Source organism: Coregonus lavaretus (genome assembly GCF_964263955.1).
Source record: "Coregonus lavaretus genome assembly, contig: HAP1_SCAFFOLD_655, whole genome shotgun sequence".
Taxonomy (NCBI): domain Eukaryota; kingdom Metazoa; phylum Chordata; class Actinopteri; order Salmoniformes; family Salmonidae; genus Coregonus; species Coregonus lavaretus.
In genome coordinates this window covers 23,435-42,034 of record NW_028162639.1, presented here as the reverse complement: position 1 = coordinate 42,034, position 18,600 = coordinate 23,435, and the positions used below count along the sequence as shown (strand labels likewise).

Here is an 18,600-nt window from a genome sequence, read left to right as displayed (position 1 = left end):
GTGTGAACCTGCTTTCATCTGTGAAGAGCACAGGGCGCCAGTGGCGAATTTGCCAATCTTGGTGTTCTCTGGCAAATGCCAAACGTCCTGCATGGTGTTGAGCAGACACATGCACATTTGTGGCCTGCTGGAGGTCATTTTGCAGGGCTCTGGCAGTGCTCTTCCTGCTCCTCCTTGCACAAAGGCGGAGGTAGCGGTCCTGCTGCTGGGTTGTTGCCCTCCTACCGCCTCCTCCACGTCTCCTGATGTACTGGCCTGTCTCCTGGTAGCGCCTCCATGCTCTGGACACTACGCTGACAGACACAGCAAACCTTGCCACAGCTCACATTGATGTGCCATCCTGGATGAGCTGCACTACCTGAGCCACTTGTGTGGGTTGTAGACTCCGTCTCATGCTACCACTAGAGTGAAAGCACCGCCAGCATTCAAAAGTGACCAAAACATCAGCCAGGAAGCATAGGAACTGAGAAGTGGTCTGTGGTCACCACCTGCAGAACCACTCCTTTATTGGGGGTGTCTTGCTAATTGCCTATAATTTCCACCTGTTGTCTATTCCATTTGCACAACAGCATGTGAAATGTATTGTCAATCAGTGTTGCTTCCTAAGTGGACAGTTTGATTTCACAGAAGTGTGATTGACTTGGAGTTACATTGTGTTGTTTAAGTGTTTCCTTTATTTTTTTGAGCAGTGTATATATATATATTTTTTTTTTATGTATTGTTTGTGTTACTGTAATTCAGCTTTTACACATGAAACAAATTAAATAAACCATTCAATCTTGGAGCGCTCTTTGCCATGTCTGCTCGAGACCAGTTGTGGTCGCTCTAATACTTTGTGACTACCTAACTGTGACTGCTAGCTAACTAGCTATGTTAACTGGGTGCTGTCTTGCCTAGTCTTAGCTAGATTACCAATGTTTTACAAACAAAAACCAGTTCCTTCAATTAGCTACATAACGTCACATAGGGTGGACCCTAAACGTATTGCCTTACCTCTGCTTTAACAGTTAGCTAAGATACAGTTGAAGTCAGAAGTTTACATACACTTAGGTTGGAGTCATTAAAACTCGTTTTACAACAACTCCACCAATTTCTTGTTAACAAACTATAGTTTGGGCAATTCGGTTAGGACATCTAGTTTGTGCATGACACAAGTAATTTTTCCAACAATTGTTTACAGACAGATTATTTCACTTATAATTCACTGTATCACAATTCCAGTGGGTCAGACGTTTACATACACTAAGTTGACTGTGCCTTTAAACAGCTTGGAAAATTCCAGAAAATGATGTCATGGCTTTAGAAGCTTCTGATGGGCTAATTGACATCATTTGAGTCAATTGGAGGTGTACCTGTGGATGTATTTCAAGGCCTACCTTCAAACTCAGTGCCTCTTTGCTTGACATCATGGGAAAATCAAAAGAAATCAGCCAAGACCTCAGAAAAATATTGTAGACCTCCACAAGTCTGGTTCATCCTTGGGAGCAATTTCCAAACACCTGAAGGTACCACGTTCATCTGTACAAACAATAGTACACAAGTATAAACACCATGGGACCACGCAGCCATCATACCGCTCAGGAAGGAGACACGTTCTGTCTCCTAGAGATGAACGTACTTTGGTGCGAAAAGTGCAAATCAATCCCAGAACAACAGCAAAGGACCTTGTGAAGATGCTGGAGGAAACCGGTACAAAAGTATCTATATCCACAGTAAAACGAGTCCTATATTGACATAACCTGAAAGGCCGCTCAGCAAGGAAGAAGCCACTGCTCAAAAACCACCATAAAAAAGCCAGACTACGGTTTGCAACTGCACATGGGGACAAAGATCGTACTTTTTGGAGAAATGTCCTCTGGTCTGATGAAACAAAAATAGAACTGTTTGGCCATAATGACCATTGTTATGTTTGGAGGAAAAAGGGGATTGCTTGCAAGCCGAAGAACACCATCCCAACCGTGAAGCACGGGGGTGGCAGCATCATGCTGTGGGGGTGCTTTGCTGCAGGAGGGACTGGTGCACTTCACAAAATAGATGGCATCATGAGGAAGGAAAATTATGTGGATAAATTGAAGCAACATCTCAAGACATCAGTCAGGAAGTTGAAGCTTGGTCGCAAATGGGTCTTCCAAATGGACAATGACCCCAAGCATACTTCCAAAGTTGTGGCAAAATGGCTTAAGGACAACAAAGTCAAGGTATTGGAGTGGCCATCACAAAGCCCTGACCTCAATCCTATAGAACATTTGTGGGCAGAACTGAAAAAGCGTGTGCGAGCAAGGAGGCCTACAAACCTGACTCAGTTACACCAGCTCTGTCAGGAGGAATGGGCCAAAATTCACCCAACTTATTGTGGGAAGCTTGTGGAAAGCTACCCGAAACGTTTGATCCAAGTTAAACAATTTAAAGGCAATGCTACCAAATACTAATTGAGTGTATGTAAACTTCTGACCCACTGGGAAAGTGATGAAAGAAATAAAAGCTGAAAGAAATAATTCTCTACTATTATTCTGACATTTCACATTCTTAAAATAAAGTGGTGACCCTAACTGAGTTTAAATGTATTTGGCTAAGGTGAATGTAAACTTCCAACTTCAACTGTAAATAACAGGTGTATTACAACATCACTAACTTCACAGCCATCATAAACAAGTTATTAAATCAATTGCACACCTCGGTGAACTCATTAATCATCAGGGTTTTAAAATGCCCTCATTAGGGTCCTTCTCAATCTACTAGCCTAAAGGACCGAATGTTTGTTTGCAAATGACCTAGAAAATGTGCAGGTGAAATTATTACATCTTAGTTTTTTTATTCTTCCATCACCTGCCATATAAAACCCTACTCCTGAAAAAGTTGAATCGGGCAGGATATGCTGAAGTGAACTCGGCCGAGTACCATTAGCTGGAACCCAGAGTAATATGATTCTGCCGGACTCAGGAAGAGCTCAGCCCGCATGAAGCCCCCCCAGGTCTGAGTCTCAAATGGAATAAGTAACCTTCTGTCTTATGTAACCGTACCAAACGTAACATATCATACTAATTTGAATGTCCCGGATTGTCATTTACTATGTTACATCTAGCCTATGAGACCTGGCTGAATAAAGATGCTGCTGGGTTGTGTAGGGTTAGCTGGTTGTGTAGGGTTAGGGTTAGCTGGTTGTGTAGGGTTAGGGTTAGCTGGTTGTGTAGGGTTAGGGTTAGCTGGTTGTGTAGGGTTAGGGTTAGCTGGTTGTGTAGGGTTAGCTGGTTGTGTAGGGTTAGGGTTAGCTGGTTGTGTAGGGTTAGGGTTAGCTGGTTGTGTAGGGTTAGGGTTAGCTGGTTGTGTAGGGTTAGGGTTAGCTGGTTGTGTAGGGTTAGGGTTAGCTGGTTGTGTAGGGTTAGGGTTAGCTGGTTGTGTAGAGTTAGGGTTAGCTGGTTGTGTAGGGTTAGCGTTAGCTGGTTGTGTAGGGTTAGCTCCACAGCTTGGGGCCCATGGAGGTAGCTATATGCAGAGCTGTGCAATACAAAGGAACTCCATTGCATAACCCATTATTTTCCCTGCAAAATGTGTGGCCTAACAAGAGGAGAAATGTTCTGTAGGCTACATTCAGTCCAGTAGCTGTCGGTTTGACTCTCTGGCTCCAGAAAGCATCATCACCATGAGATATGTTGTAATATTGACCAGGGAGCCGGACACGTCAGTGCCACTTGCTGACATAATATAGTGGTAAAAACAATGTTCCGAAACGTGCAGCAGCTGCCAACTGTTTCAAAGTCCTACATGTCTTATATACAATATGCGGTGTGAGTCTACAACCTGGGGTTGTTATCGTCTTGATGACATTAAAACCTGACTCACCCAATAGTCCGATGCTGTCACCTATTGACGACCGTCTGATGCACACTTCAGGTCGGATAGCCAGATTCCTTTAGATTGGTTTAGTGCTGGATGTATGGAGGCTTTCGGCGCTGCTGGGATAAAGATCCAAAATGCACTTCTGTATGCGTAGTAGACCCGCTAGTTTACTGCCGTTATTTTCTATCAGTAACTGCAAAGATTCAGATATAAATGTAAAACAAAAAGTATTCTCGCGATTTATAAATCGATGTTTAAAATACACCAACACAACATGAACCGTGTAGTTCTGCTCTGCACCTGTTCTGCCCTGGCGCTACTGAGCATGTCAGTGTGACGCAATGACCATGGCCGGTCCAAGATGAACAGAACTAACTCCAGATAGTTGACCTGTGTCGTTTTAACGTGGGAGCAAATGAAGCATAGGGAACGCCTCTGTGAAGTGCGCGTGTGCACAAACTCGATTCGACCTTGCACTCTTTCTAAACAATGCCATTTTTTACAACTTTGGCAAAGCGTCAAGTCTATAAAACCTAGTGCACTGTGTTCGTAATATATTATAGTTTTGGTAACAGAAAAATGTATTGATATCAGATCTTTCATCAATGAGAAAATTAGCAGAATGTCGGCCCAGTTTCACCTAGTTCCATCCTCTCCCATTACCGTCGATTGGACTTCCTCTCACTAAAATATTTGGAGGTGAGAAAACGTTCTAAATGGATGCTTCGGCTTTATAGCCCGTGTGACGTGTCTGGGTTACCCCTTCTGTCTGTGGCCCGGTTTCCCCGATAGTGATGGAATGTAGGCTTATTTATTTTATTTTGCCAGGCAAGTTGACTGAGAACCCATTCTCATTTACAGCAACGACCTGCGGAATAGTTACAAGGGAGAGGAGGGGGATGAATGAGCCAATTGGAAGCTGGGGATGATTAGGTGGCCATGATGGTATGTGGGCCGGAATCTAGCCAGGACACCGGGGTTAACACCCCTACTCTTACGATAAGTGGATCTTTCCTACAACGGCAGAAGATGTAACATGCGTTTCACAAAACAGCACGCAGAGAGAACTGTCGCTAAGTGCGTTGTTGGAGCATGTATCAATACTGACGTCTCGAAAGGGAGTGCTACTCTCGAATCAGCTTTCTGTATTCAAATCTTTCCATAACATTATAATGATTTTACTGTACTGATGAGGGATCAGTTCCTAGAGAGATATTACTACCGACGGCTGCAAATATTGAGGCGTCTTATTCTAATGCTTACCCAATAAAAATGCACAAAATAACCGATTTGGCACATAATTGTGCATGTTAAGCTAGCTCTCGAAAACTCTAGGTGCCATTCTGCCATTCTCCCTACAGTTCTCAGCCATTCTGTCTTCTCCCTACAGTTCTCAGCCATTCTGTCTTCTCCCTACAGTTCTCAGCCATTCTGTCTTCTCCCTACAGTTCTCAGCCATTCTGTCTTCTCCCTACAGTTCTCAGCCATTCTGTCTTCTCCCTACAGTTCTCAGCCATTCTGTCTTCTCCCTACAGTTCTCAGCCATTCTGTCTTCTCCCTACAGTTCTCAGCCATTCTGTCTTCTCCCTACAGTTCTCAGCCATTCTGCCTTCTCCCTACAGTTCTCAGCCATTCTGTCTTCTCCATACAGTTCTCAGCCATTCTGTCTTCTCCCTACAGTTCCCAGCCATTCTGTCTTCTTGTAACGATTACACTAGGAGTCAGGAAGCAGGAACAGAAGGTGAGTTTAATAATCATAACAAAGGCAGATAAACAAAACAGGAGCCGTGTACTGAACGTGAAAAAACCCAATACTGCCTGAAGACTGAGGCTACTGAGGGCTAAATAAAGGGAGAGTAATCAAGGTGATGATGAGGTCCAGGTGTGCGTAATGAGGGTTGCCAGGTGTGCATAATGATGGTTGCCAGGTGTGCGTAATGAGGGTTGCCAGGTGTGCGTAATGAGAGTTGCAAGGTGTGCGTAATGACGGGGAACAGGTGTGCGTAATGATGGTTGCCAGGTGTGCGTAATGAGGGTTGCCAGGACTGGTGGTTAGTAGACCGGCGATGTCGAGCGCTGGAGCGGGGGAGTGGGAGTAGGTGTGACACTTCTCCCTACTTTTCTCAGCCATTCTGCCTTCTCCCAGCGGTTCTCAAGCCACCAGGATCAACCAATCAATCAATCAAATGTATTTATGAAGTCCTTTTTACATCAGCAGATGTCACAAAGTGCTATACAGAAACCCAGCCTAAAACCCCAAAGAGCAAGCAATGCAGATGTAGAAGCACAGTCTGACAACTTGGATGGAAAATTACTGACAAGAGAAGAAAAAGTCATTCCGCTACCCAAGAATAGCAAAGCCCCCTTTACTGGATCAAATAGCTGACCAATCAGCCTGATACCAACACTTAGTAGACTATTGGAAAAAATGTGTTTGACCAGGTGCAATGTTATTTCACAGTAAACAAATTGACAACAGAATTTCAGCATGCTTATAGAGAAGGACATTCAACAAGCACAGCACTAACACAAATGACTGATGATTGGCTGAGAGAAATTGATGATAAAACGATTAGGGGGGCTGTTTTGTTAGACTTCAGTGTGGCTTTTGACATTATCGATCATAGTCTGCTGCTGGAAAAACGTATGTGTTATGGCTTTACTCTACCTGCTATATTGTGGATAACACAGAGGGTGTTCTTTAATGGAAGCCTCTCCAACATAATCCAGGTAGAATCAGGAATTCCCCAGGGCAGCTGTCTAGGCCCATTGCTTTTTTCCATCTTTACTAACGACATGCCACTAACTTTGAGTAAAGCCAGTGTGTCTATGTATGTGGATGACTCAACACTATACACGTCAGCTACTGAAATAACTGCAACACTTAACAAAGAGCTGCAGTTAGTTTGGGTGGCAAGGAATAAGTTAGTCCTAAATATTTCAAAAACTAAAAGCATTGCATTTGGGACAAATAATTCACTAAACCTCAACAAATCTTGTAATGAATAATGTGGAAATTGAGCAAGTTGAGGTGACTAAACTGCTTGGAGTAACCCTGGATTGTAAACTGTCATGGTCAAAACATGTTGATACAACAGTAGCTAAGATCCTACAGGCCCTAGTTTTGTCGCACCTGGACTACTGTTCAGTCGTGTTGTCAGGTGCCACAAAGAGGGACTTAGGAAAATTACAATTGTCTCAGAACATAATGCATAATGGCACCGGAGGGGATGGCTGCCGTTTTACAGGCTCCTAACCAACTGTGCTATTTTGTTAGTTTTTTGCATTGTTTGTAACTTATTTTTTTACTTATTGTGTACATAACGTTGCTGCTACCGTCTCTTATGACCGAAAATAACTTCTGGACATCAGAACAGCGATTATGCACCTCGCACTGGACGAAGAGGTTTTCTTTAACAAGTCTGACGCGAAGGATATACTGCTTTCTCAGGAACGGGCCCAAATGCCCAAATGCTACGCTGACGATACACAACTAATCTTCTCCTTTCCCCCTTCTGATCACCAGGTGGCGAATCGCATCTCTGCATGTCTGGCAGACATATCAGTATGGATGACGGATCACCACCTCAAGCTGAACCCTGGCAAGACGGAGCTGCTCTTCCTCCCCGGGAAGGACTGCCCGTTCCATGATCTCGCCATCACGGTAGACAACTCCGCTGTGTCCTCCTCCCAGAGTGCGAAGAGCCTAGGCGTGACCCTGGACAACACCCTGTCGTTCTCCGCCAACATCAAGGCGGTGACCCGCTCCTGCAGGTTCATGCTCTACAACATTCGGAGAGTGCGACCCTGCCTTACACAGGAAGCGGCGCAGGTCCTGGTCCAGGCACTTGTCATCTCCCGTCTGGACTACTGCAACTCGCTGTTGGCTGGGCTCCCTGCCTGTGCCATTAAACCCCTACAACTCATCCAGAATGCCGCAGCCCGTCTGGTGTTCAACCTTCCCAAGTTCTCTCACGTCACCCCCCTCCTCCGCACACTCCACTGGCTTCCAATTGAAGCTCGCATCCGCTACAAGACCATGGTGCTTGCCTTTGGAGCAGTGAGGGGAACGGCACCCCTGTACCTTCAGGCTCTGATCAGTCCCTACACCCAAACGAGGACATTGCGTTCATCCACCTCTGGCCTGCTGGCTCCCCTTCCTCTGCGGAAGCACAGCTCCCCCTCAGCCCAGTCAAAACTGTTCGCTGCTCTGGCACCCCAATGGTGGAACAAGCTCCCTCACGACGCCAGGACAGCGGAGTCACTCACCACCTTCCGGAGACATTTGAAACCCCACCTCTTTAAGGAATACCTGGGATAGGCTAAAGTATTCCTTCTAACCCCCCCCCCCCCCCCCAAATTGTAAAGTGGTTATCCCACTGGCTATAGGGTGAACGCACCAATTTGTGAGTCGCTCTGGCTAAGAGCGTCTGCTAAATGACGTTGATGTGCCCTTGAGCAAGGCACTTAACCCTAATTGCTCCTGTAAGTCGCTCTGGTTAAGAGCGTCTGCTAAATGACTAAAATGTAAAATGTAAATGTAAATGTAAATCCCCGTCATTTGCGTGAAGAAAAGACGGAGAAAAAGGGGGCGGAGTTCGGGCTGCCTTCTGAGAATTCGTAGGCGAGTGAGTAAACTTCCACTACCATCCGTTCTATTGGCCAACGTGCAATCATTGGAAAACCAAATGGATGATCTACGATCAAGAATATCCTGCCAACGGACATTAAAAACTGTAATATCTTATGTTTCACTGAGTCGTGGCTAAACGACGACACGGATAATATAGAGCTGGCGGGAATTTCCATGCATCGGCAGGACAGAGCAGCTACGTCTGGTAAGACGAGGGGTGGGGGTGTGTGTCTATTTGTCAATAACAGCTGGTGCGCGATGTCTAATATTAAGGAAGTCTTGAGGTATTGCTCGCCTGAGGTAGAGTATCTCATGATAAGCTGTAGACCACACTATTTACCAAGAGAGTTTTCATCTATATTATTCGTAGCCGTCTATTTACCACCACAATAAGACCGCACTCAACGAGCTGTATAAGGCCATAAGCAAACAAGAAAATGCTCATCCACAAGCGGCGCTCCTAGTGGCCAAGGGACTTTAATGCAGGCAAACTTAAATCCGTTCTACCTAATTTCTACCAGCATGTCACAAGAAAAACTCTAGACCACCTTTACTCCACACACTGAGACACATACAAAGCTCTCCCTCGCCCTCCATTTGGCAAATCTGACCATAATTCTATCCTCCTGATTCCTGCTTACAAGCAAAAACTAAAGCAGGGAGTACCAGTGACTCGCTCAATACGGAAGTGGTCAGAAGATGCGGATGCTATGCTACAGGACTGTTTTGCTAGCACAGACTGGAATATGTTCCAGGATTCATCCAATGGCATTGAGGAGTATACCACCTCAGTCATCGGCTTCATCAATAAGTGCATCAATGACGTCGTCCCCACAGTGACCGTACGTACATATCCCAACCAGAAGCCATGGATTACAGGCAACATCCGCATCAAGCTAAAGGCTAGAGCTGCCGCTTTCAAGGAGCGGGACACTAATCCGGACACTTATAAGAAATCCCGCTATGCCCTCAGACGAACCATCAAACAGGCAAAGCGTCAATACAGGATTAAGACTGAATCCTACTACACCGGCTCTGATGCTCGTCGGATGTGGCAGGGCTTGAAAACTATTATGGACTACAAAGGGAAACCCAGCCGCGAGCGGCACAGTGACACGAGCCTACCAGACGAGCTAAATGCCTTTTATGCTCGCTTCGTGGCAAGCAACACTTAAGCATGTATGAGAGCACCAGCTGTTCCGGACAACTGTGTGATAACGCTCTCGGTAGCCGATGTGAGCAAGACCTTTAAACAGGTCAACATTCACAAGGCCGCAGGGCCAGATGGATTACCAGGACGTGTACTCAAAGCATGCGCTGACCAACAGGCAAGTGTCTTCACTGACATTTTCAACATGTCCCTGACTGAGTCTGTAATACCAACATGTTTCAAGCAGACCACCATAGTCCCCGTGCCCAAGGACACTAAGATAACCTGCCTAAATGATTACCGCCCGTAGCACTCACATCTGTAGCCATGAAGTGCTTTGAAAGGCTGGTCATGGCTCACATCAACACCATTATCCCAGAAACCCTGGCCCCAACAGATCCACAGATGATGCAATCTCTATTGCACTCCACACTGCCCTTTCCCACCTGGACAAAAGGAACACCTACGTGAGCTATTCATTGACTACAGCTCAGCGTTCAACACCATAGTGCCCTCAAAGCTCATCACTAAGCTAAGGACCCTGGGACGAAACACCTCCCTCTGCAACTGGATCCTGGACTTCCTGACGGGCCGCCCTCTGGTGGTAAGGGTAGGTAACAACACATCTGCCACGCTGAGCCTCAACATGGGGGCACCTCAGGGGTGCGTGCTCAGTCCCCTCCTGTACTCCCTGTTCACCCATGACTGCACGGCCAGGCACGACTCCAACACCATCATTAAGTTTGCTGACGAAACAATGGTGGTAGGCCTGATCACCGACAACGATGAGACAGCCTATAGGGAGGAGGTCAGAGACCTCTCCCTCAACGTGATCAAGACAAAGGAGATGATTGTGGACTACAGGAAAAAAGAGGACTGAGCACGGCCCCATGAAGCTGGTTGAGAGAATGCCAAGAGTGTGCAAAGCTGTCATCAAGGCAAAGGGTGGCTACTTTGAAGAATCTCAAATCTCAAATATATTTTGATTTGTTTAACACCTTTTTGATTACTACATGATTCCATATGTGTTATTTCATAGTTTTGATGTCTTCACTATTATGTAGAAAATAGTAAAAAATAAAGAAAAACCCTGGAATGAGTAGGATGTCAGGGACAAGATTGTAGACCTACACAAGGCTGGAATGGGCTACAAGACAATCGTCAAGCAGTTTGGTGAGAAGGTGACAACAGTTGGTGCGATTATTCGCAAATAGAAGAAACAAAAGAACTGTCAATCTCCCTCGGCCTGGGGCTCCATGCAAGATCTCACCTCGTGGAGTTGCAATGATCATGAGAACGGTGAGGAATCAGCCCAGAACTACACAGGAGGATCTTGTCAATGATATCAAGGCAGCTGGGACCATAGTCACCAAGAAAACAATTGGTAACGCACTACGCCGTGAAGGACTGAAATCCTGCAGCTCCCACAAGGTCCCCCTGCTCAAGAAAGCACATATACAGGGCCATCTAAAGTTTGCCAATGAACATCTGAATGATTCAGAGAAGAACTGGGTGAAAGTGTTGTGGTCAGATGAGACCAAAATCGAGCTCTTTGGCATCAACTCAACTCGCCGTGTTTGGAGGAGGAGGAATGCTGCCTATGACCCCAAGAACACCATCCCCACCGTCAAACATGGAGGTGGAAACATTATGCTTTGGGGGTATTTTTCTGCTAAGGGTACAGGACAACTTCACCGCATCAAAGGGACGATGGACGGGGCCATGTACCGTCAGATCTTGGGTGAGAACCTCCTTCCCTCAGCCAGGGCATTGAAAATGGGTCGTGGATGGGTATTCCAGCATGACAATGATCCAAAACACACGGCCAAGGCAACAAAGGAGTGGCTCAAGAAGAAGCTTATTAAGGTCCTGGAGTGGCCTAGCCAGTCTCCAGACCTTAATCCCATAGAAAATCTGTGGAGGGAGCTGAAGGTTCGAGTTGCCAAACGTCAGCCTCGAAACCTTAATGACTTGGAGAAGATCTGCAAAGAGGAGTGGAACAAAATCCCTCCTGAGATGTGTGCAAACCTGGTGGCCAACTACAAGAAACGTCTGACCTCTGTGATTGCCAACACGGGTTTTGCCACCAAGTACTAAGTCATGTTTTGCAGAGGGGTCAAATACTTATTTCCCTCATTAAAATGCAAATCAATTCATAACATTTTTGACATGCGATTTTCTGGATTTTGTTGTTGTTATTCTGTCTCTCACTGTTCAAATAAACCTACCATTTAAATTATAGACTGATCATGTCTTTGTCAGTGGGCAAACGTACAAAATCAACAGGGGATCAAATACTTTTTTCCCTCACTGTAGGTATTCCTCTTGTCCAGATGGGATAGGGCAATGTGCAGTGTGATGGCGATTGCATCGTCTGTGGATCCATTGGGGCGTTAACCAAATTGAAGTGGGTCTAGGGTATCAGGTAAGGTAGAGGGGATATAATAATAATAAATAATAATATGCCATTTAGCAGACGCTTTTATCCAAAGCGACTTACAGTCATGCGTGCATACATTTTTGTGCATTTTTGTGTGGTCCCGGGGATCGAACCCACTACCCTGGCGTTACAAGCGCCGTGCTCTACCAGCTGAGCTACAGAGGACCATATGATCCTTAACCATATGATCCTTAACTAGCCTCTCAAAGAACTTCATGATAACAGAAGTCAGTGCTATGGGGCGATAGTCATTTAGTACAGTTACCTTTGCTTTCGTGGGTACAGGAACAATGGTGGGCATCTTGAAGCAAGTGGGGACAGCAGACTGGGATAGGGAGAGATTGAATATGTCCGTAAACACTCCAGCCAACTGGTCTGCGCATGCTCTGAGGACGCGGCTAGGGATGCTGTCTGGGCCGGCAGCCTTGTGAGGGTTAACACGCTTAAACGTCTTACTCACGTCGGCCACAGAGAAGGAGAACCCACAGTCCTTGGTAGCGGGCCGCGTCGGTGGCACTGTGTTATCCTCAAAGCGGGCGAAGAAGGTGTTTAGCTTGTCCGGGATCAAGACGTCGGTGTCCGTGACATGGCTGGTTTTCCCTTTGTAGTTCGTGATTGTCTGTAGACCCAGTCACATACGTCTGGTGTCTGAGCCGTTGAATTGCGACTCCACTTTGTCTCTATACTGACGTTTGCCTGTTTGATTGCCTTACGGAGGGAATAACTACATTGTTTGTATTCGGCCATATTCCCAGTCACCTTGCCAGCTTTTACAGACCGACCAGGAATACATTAAGTAGTATTCGCAAAATCCTTAGGCGCTGACAATTTAGACCCGTACTTACTTAAGTGTGCTGCACCTATCATTACTGGTTCAGTGACACACATTTTTAATCTAACATTAAGCACAGGAAATATCCCTAAGGTGTGGAAAGCAGCTTTTGTTCTGCCATTACATAAGGGAGGTGACGGTAGTGATTTGGATAACTATCGACCCATCTCTAGGCTCCCTTGTCTGGCAAAGATCCTAGAATCTATAGTCAACAAACAGTTACAATCTTTTCTTTCTGTTAACAGTATTTTTAGCCCCAATCAATCTGGTTTTAGATCTAAATACAGTTCCACATCGGCCACTATGCTTGTTGTAAATGATATTGCAAATGCCTTAGATGATAGAAAGCACTGTGCTGCGTTGTTTGGAGATTTGTCAAAAGCTTTTGACACTGTAGACCATGCTATCCTTTTGAGTAAGCTGTCATCTATAGGACTGGGCACTGATGCCTGTCGATGGTTTTATGACTATTTTAAAGATAGAACTCAGGCCGTCATGGTCGACGGGGTCAAGTCTGACCCCTTACAGTAACTTAAAGGGGTCCCTCAGGGTTCAATAATTGGCCCACTATTGTTCTCACTTCATATAAACAACATTGGTGATGATGTCAGATATTGTAAATTCCATTGATATGCAGATGACCCAGTGATGTACTCTATTGCTCCAACAGCGGACCAAGCTTTAATGCAGTTGGATACTACAGGGGTCTCTTTTACAGCTTAAACTTGTTTTAAACGCTAAGAAAACAAATGTCATGTTTTTTTCTAGGTCTAAACTCTCAATTAGAAACACTTTTGTAATCACTAGCTTGGATGGTACTCAAATCAAACAGGTCTCTGCATATAAATACTTAGGGGTATGGTTAGATGATAGGCTTTCTTTTAAAAAACATGTTACTGAATTGGGAAAAAAGCTCAAATTCAAGATAGGGTTCCTTTACAGAAACAGGGCTTGTCTGTCCTCCGTAAATAGAAAACAAATTGTGCAGGCTACTTTTATGTCCGTTTTAGATTATGGTGATATTATCTATATGCATGCATCGGCAAACACATTAAAACCACTGGATGCTATTTACCATTGTGCACTCAGGTTTATCACGGGTGATAGTTACAAAACTCATCACTGTTTCCTATATCAACATGTGGGTTGGGCCTCTCTATCTGTGAGGCGAGAGCAACATGCTCTCTTGTTTATTTATAAAGCACTTCTTTTAAAACTACCTCCATATATTTCATCATTAATTTCCACTAGATATACTAATTTTAAAACCAGATCACAGATGTGGATTACATTAGAGACTACTGTGGTCTCCACAGAGTTGGGTAGGACTGCCTTCAGTTCCTTTGCACCTTATTTATGGAACAAACTGCAGATCCAACTGAAGTTAGACACTCTGGTGTCCCTTGCCCATTTTAAAAATGTTATGGAGGATCAATATGATGTTGTCTGTGATTGTTTCTGTTGAATTGTGTTTTTTGTTTTGTATGTTTGAAATGTTCTTGTCTGTATGTCTAAAACTGTACATGTCAACATGTTTACACAGGGCACAGCCGTAAAAGAGATCCAGGTCTCAGTCTGTTTTTCCCTGTTAAAATAAAGATTTTAAAATTAAAAATTAAAATAAATAAAAATTGCGGTGGTTCACGATTTCAGTTTTGCGCGAATGCTGCCATCTATCCACAGTTTCTGGTTAGGGTAGGTTTTAATAGTCACAGTGGGTACAACATCTCCTATACACTTCCTGATGAACTCAGTCACCGTATCCATGTATTCGTAGATGTTACTCTCAGAGGCTACCCGAAACATATCCCAGTCCGCGTGATCAAAACAATCTTCAAGCGTGGATTCCGATTGGTCAAACCTTACTGCAGTTCGGCGTCGTAACCGACTTCGATGGGCAAATGCTCACCTTCGACCTGTACCGGGCAGATGGCAGACAGTGTGTGGCGTCGTGTGGGCAAGCGGTTTTCTGATGTCAATTATTAAGTTATTTATTTCATGACTTATAAGTGCCGGGCTGTGAGTGACGGACGCCATGATTCCATAGTACCGGAACTTACCCTTTTATCATTTGTACCGGAACTGACCGTGACCGTGTCGTTCTTATTACAACTCAGTGGTTGTGTTGAATACCTCACCCAACTTAAAATAAGCAATTACTCTGCATATAATACATAACATATAATAAACAGAATAAACTATTTTGCATTTTAACTAGATCTTTGGTGGTGTACTGTAGCTTATTTATTTATGGCGTGTATGTGTCCCATAGAAATATGATTCCATAGCTACACAGGTGTCTGCACATTTAAAACTGTCATTCTGATGTTGCTGTCTGTATACCATTGTGTAAATGTGAATATAAATCTAGTTAATAAATAATAATACCAGCATTGCTCCTGAGATGTTAATGAATTAAAGCAGATCAATAACAAAACATTTGCCTTTTTTTTATTGAATATTTAAAACATACAATCTACCTGCAGTGAAGCCGCTCAACATCTACATAACATCAGTCGTCTAACAGACTCCCATCCAGAGTGACCCACAGAAGCAACCAGGGTCAACGCCCTGCTCAAGGGGACGTCGACAGATCTCCCACAAGGTCAAAAGCGGGGACCCGAACCAGCGATTCATCAGCCACCGGTCCAAGCTCCCAACCGCCAGGCCACCAGCCCTCCAAGATCCCCCCCACAGTTCCCCAAGAGTTCCCCCTCAACCATCCGAGAACAGCCCCCCCCCCCCCCCACCCACCGAGAAAAATACAATAATTCCCCCCGTCCCCAAGGCCCCGTCCCCAAGGCCCCGTCCCCAAGGCCCCGTCCCCAAGGCCCCGTCTCCAAGGCCCCGTCCCCAAGGCCCCGTCCCCAAGGCCCCGTCCCCAAGGCCCCGTCCCACAATGCACCAACAACCAACAAAATGAACAAAAGAGAATAAAGAGAAAGACAAATGAAACAGAAAAGACATCAAGGACAACAAACATCGTAACATCAAGGACAACAAACATCGTAACATCAAGGACAACAAACATCGTAACATCAAGGACAACAAACATCGTAACATCAAGGACAACAAACATCGTAACATCAAGGACAACAAACATCGTAACATCAAGGACAACTAACATCGTAACATCAAGGACAACAAACATCGTAACATCAAGGACAACAAACATCGTAACATCAAGGACAACAAACATCGTAACATCAAGGACAACAAACATCGTAACATCAATGACAACAAACATCGTAGCATCAATGACAACAAACATCGTAACATCAAGGACAACAAACATCGTAACATCAAGGACAACAAACATCGTAACATCAAGGACAACAAACATCGTAACATCAAGGACAACAAACATCGTAACATCAAGGACAACAAACATCGTAACATCAAGGACAACAAACATCGTAACATCAAGGACAACAATCATCATAACATCAAGGACAACAAACATCATAACATCAAGGACAACAAACATCATAACAGCAAGGACAACAAACATCATAACATCAAGGACAACAACATCATAACATCAAGGACAACACACATCATAACATCAAGGACAACTGAATATGTTTGAGTGCATGTATGGCATTATTTACGTGTGTACAGTGTGTGTGTGTGTATGTGCACGTGTGTACATTTCAATGAAAGTGTGTTTAGTGTAGCTCAGTTGTTAGAGCATGGCGCTTGCAACGCCAGGGTTGTGGGTTCGATTCCCACGGGGGGCCAGTATGATTTTTTTATTTTGATGTATGCACTCACTAACTGTAAGTCGCGTCTGCTAAATGACTAAAATGTAAATATGCATGTGTAAAAAACACCTGCACAGCATCAGCCTCAGCCATAAGCTGTAACAACAACTGCCCCTCAGTGTCATTTAAACTGACTTTCTGTTATGTTTTATTTTGACTTTATTTTTTTACTTTTATCTTTGACCGTCATTCTATCCCCTCCCAGAAACTCCACTCCCACATCCCAACCCTCAGCTTCCCTCAGCCCATCCCACCTATCTCTCCATCCCAACCCTCAGCTTCCCTCAGCCCATCCCACCTATCTCTCCATCCCAACCCTCAGCTTCCCTCAGCCCATCCCACCTATCTCTCCATCCCAACCCTCAGCTTCCCTCAGCCCATCCCACCTATCTCTCCATCCCAACCCTCAGCTTCCCTCAGCCCATCCCACCTATCTCTCCATCCCAACCCTCAGCCTCCCTCAGCCCATCCCACCTATCTCTCCATCCCAACCCTCAGCTTCCCTCAGCCCATCCCACCTATCTTTTTTTTTTTTTTTTACTTACTTACTTACTTTATTGTCCCCATGGGGAAATTTTGTTGCAGTGTCATGTACACATTTAAAGTGGCGTTAAATACAAAACAAGATTGACAATACAACTTTCAATAACAGTCACGCACCAATAAAAGTAAGAAATAAGAAATAAAACATTTAAAACATTTAAAACAAAGACTAGCCTGCTGGCCTTACGGGGTCAATGGGAACATTTGCCCGAGCTATTTAAGAGGGATATCACACCTGGCACAAATGATTGTCTCGTTCTATTTTTCCTGCTGAGGGGTGCCCTATACCTACGCCCAGAGGGGAGTAATTCAAAGTCCAGGTACAGGGGGTGACTTGGGTCTAAAATGATTTTGTGAGCCTTACGGAGGGCCCTGACCTTAAAGATCTCATCCAGGCCTGTCTGTTTGACTCCAAGTACCTTACTTGCTGTGGTAATAATCCTTCTCAACATGTTTCTCTGACTGACAGTGGCATTGCCAAACCAACAAACAATACAAAAAGTTAAAATACTCTCAATAAAGGATTTGTAAAACAGAGTCAATATAGTACAGTCTATATTAAAAGAACCCAACTTTTTTAGAAAGTACAGTCTCTGTTGGCTCTTTTTGTAGATCTGGTCTGTACATTTACTCCACTGAAGCTTACTGTCCAAAAAGACAGTATCTATCTCTCCATCCCAACCCTCAGCTTCCCTCAGCCCATCCCACCTATCTCTCCATCCCAACCCTCAGCTTCCCTCAGCCCATCCCACCTATCTCTCCATCCCAACCCTCAGCTTCCCTCAGCCCATCCCACCTATCTCTCCATCCCAACCCTCAGCTTCCCTCAGCCCATCCCACCTATCTCTCCATCCCAACCCTCAGCTTCCCTCAGCCCATCCCACCTATCTCTCCATCCCAACCCTCAGCTTCCCTCAGCCCATCCCACCTATCTCTCCATCCCAACCCTCAGCTTCCCTCAGCCCATCCCACCTATCTCTGCTGGCCACCCTCTTCGGATTTCTACACAGCATATATCTTTCAACTATGTTGTGATGTTTAACATACAATTTGAATCTATCTAATCGAATAGAATCCACAGATTGCGAGTTGAAGATAAATACTTTTACTAAGAGTATTAGTATATTAATAATTGACTGACCCGGTCTCTCCAGATCTCCCAACAATACTATTTCTGGGGTCAATTTTAGATCAATGTTATGCATTTTCAGCCATTCCTGAACCTGAGACCAGAAACAACCTGAGGGAATTCCAAAACAGCCCCAAATATTCAACATTTTGTTGGTGGCGAGAATTCCGTAAAATAATTTTAGCCGAAAAGCACGAAGTCTTGAGTCTTGTGTCGTTTTATATATCAACTCATACACCCTGTACCATGGAATCGGTACAACAAAAATCTCT

At 44.7% G+C, this 18,600-nt stretch overlaps 1 protein-coding gene across 1 annotated transcript in view; it reads right to left on the bottom strand.

The window, feature by feature from the left end:
* Positions 1-4,158, bottom strand: part of asmt2 (acetylserotonin O-methyltransferase 2) — a 110,820-nt gene extending 106,662 nt beyond the window's left edge. Inside the window, exon 1 of the mRNA XM_084193828.1 lies at positions 3,841-4,158. The gene's annotated coding sequence lies outside the window, so the exon portion shown is untranslated. The remainder of the gene's footprint in view (positions 1-3,840) is intronic.
* Positions 4,159-18,600: the final 14,442 nt, after the last annotated feature.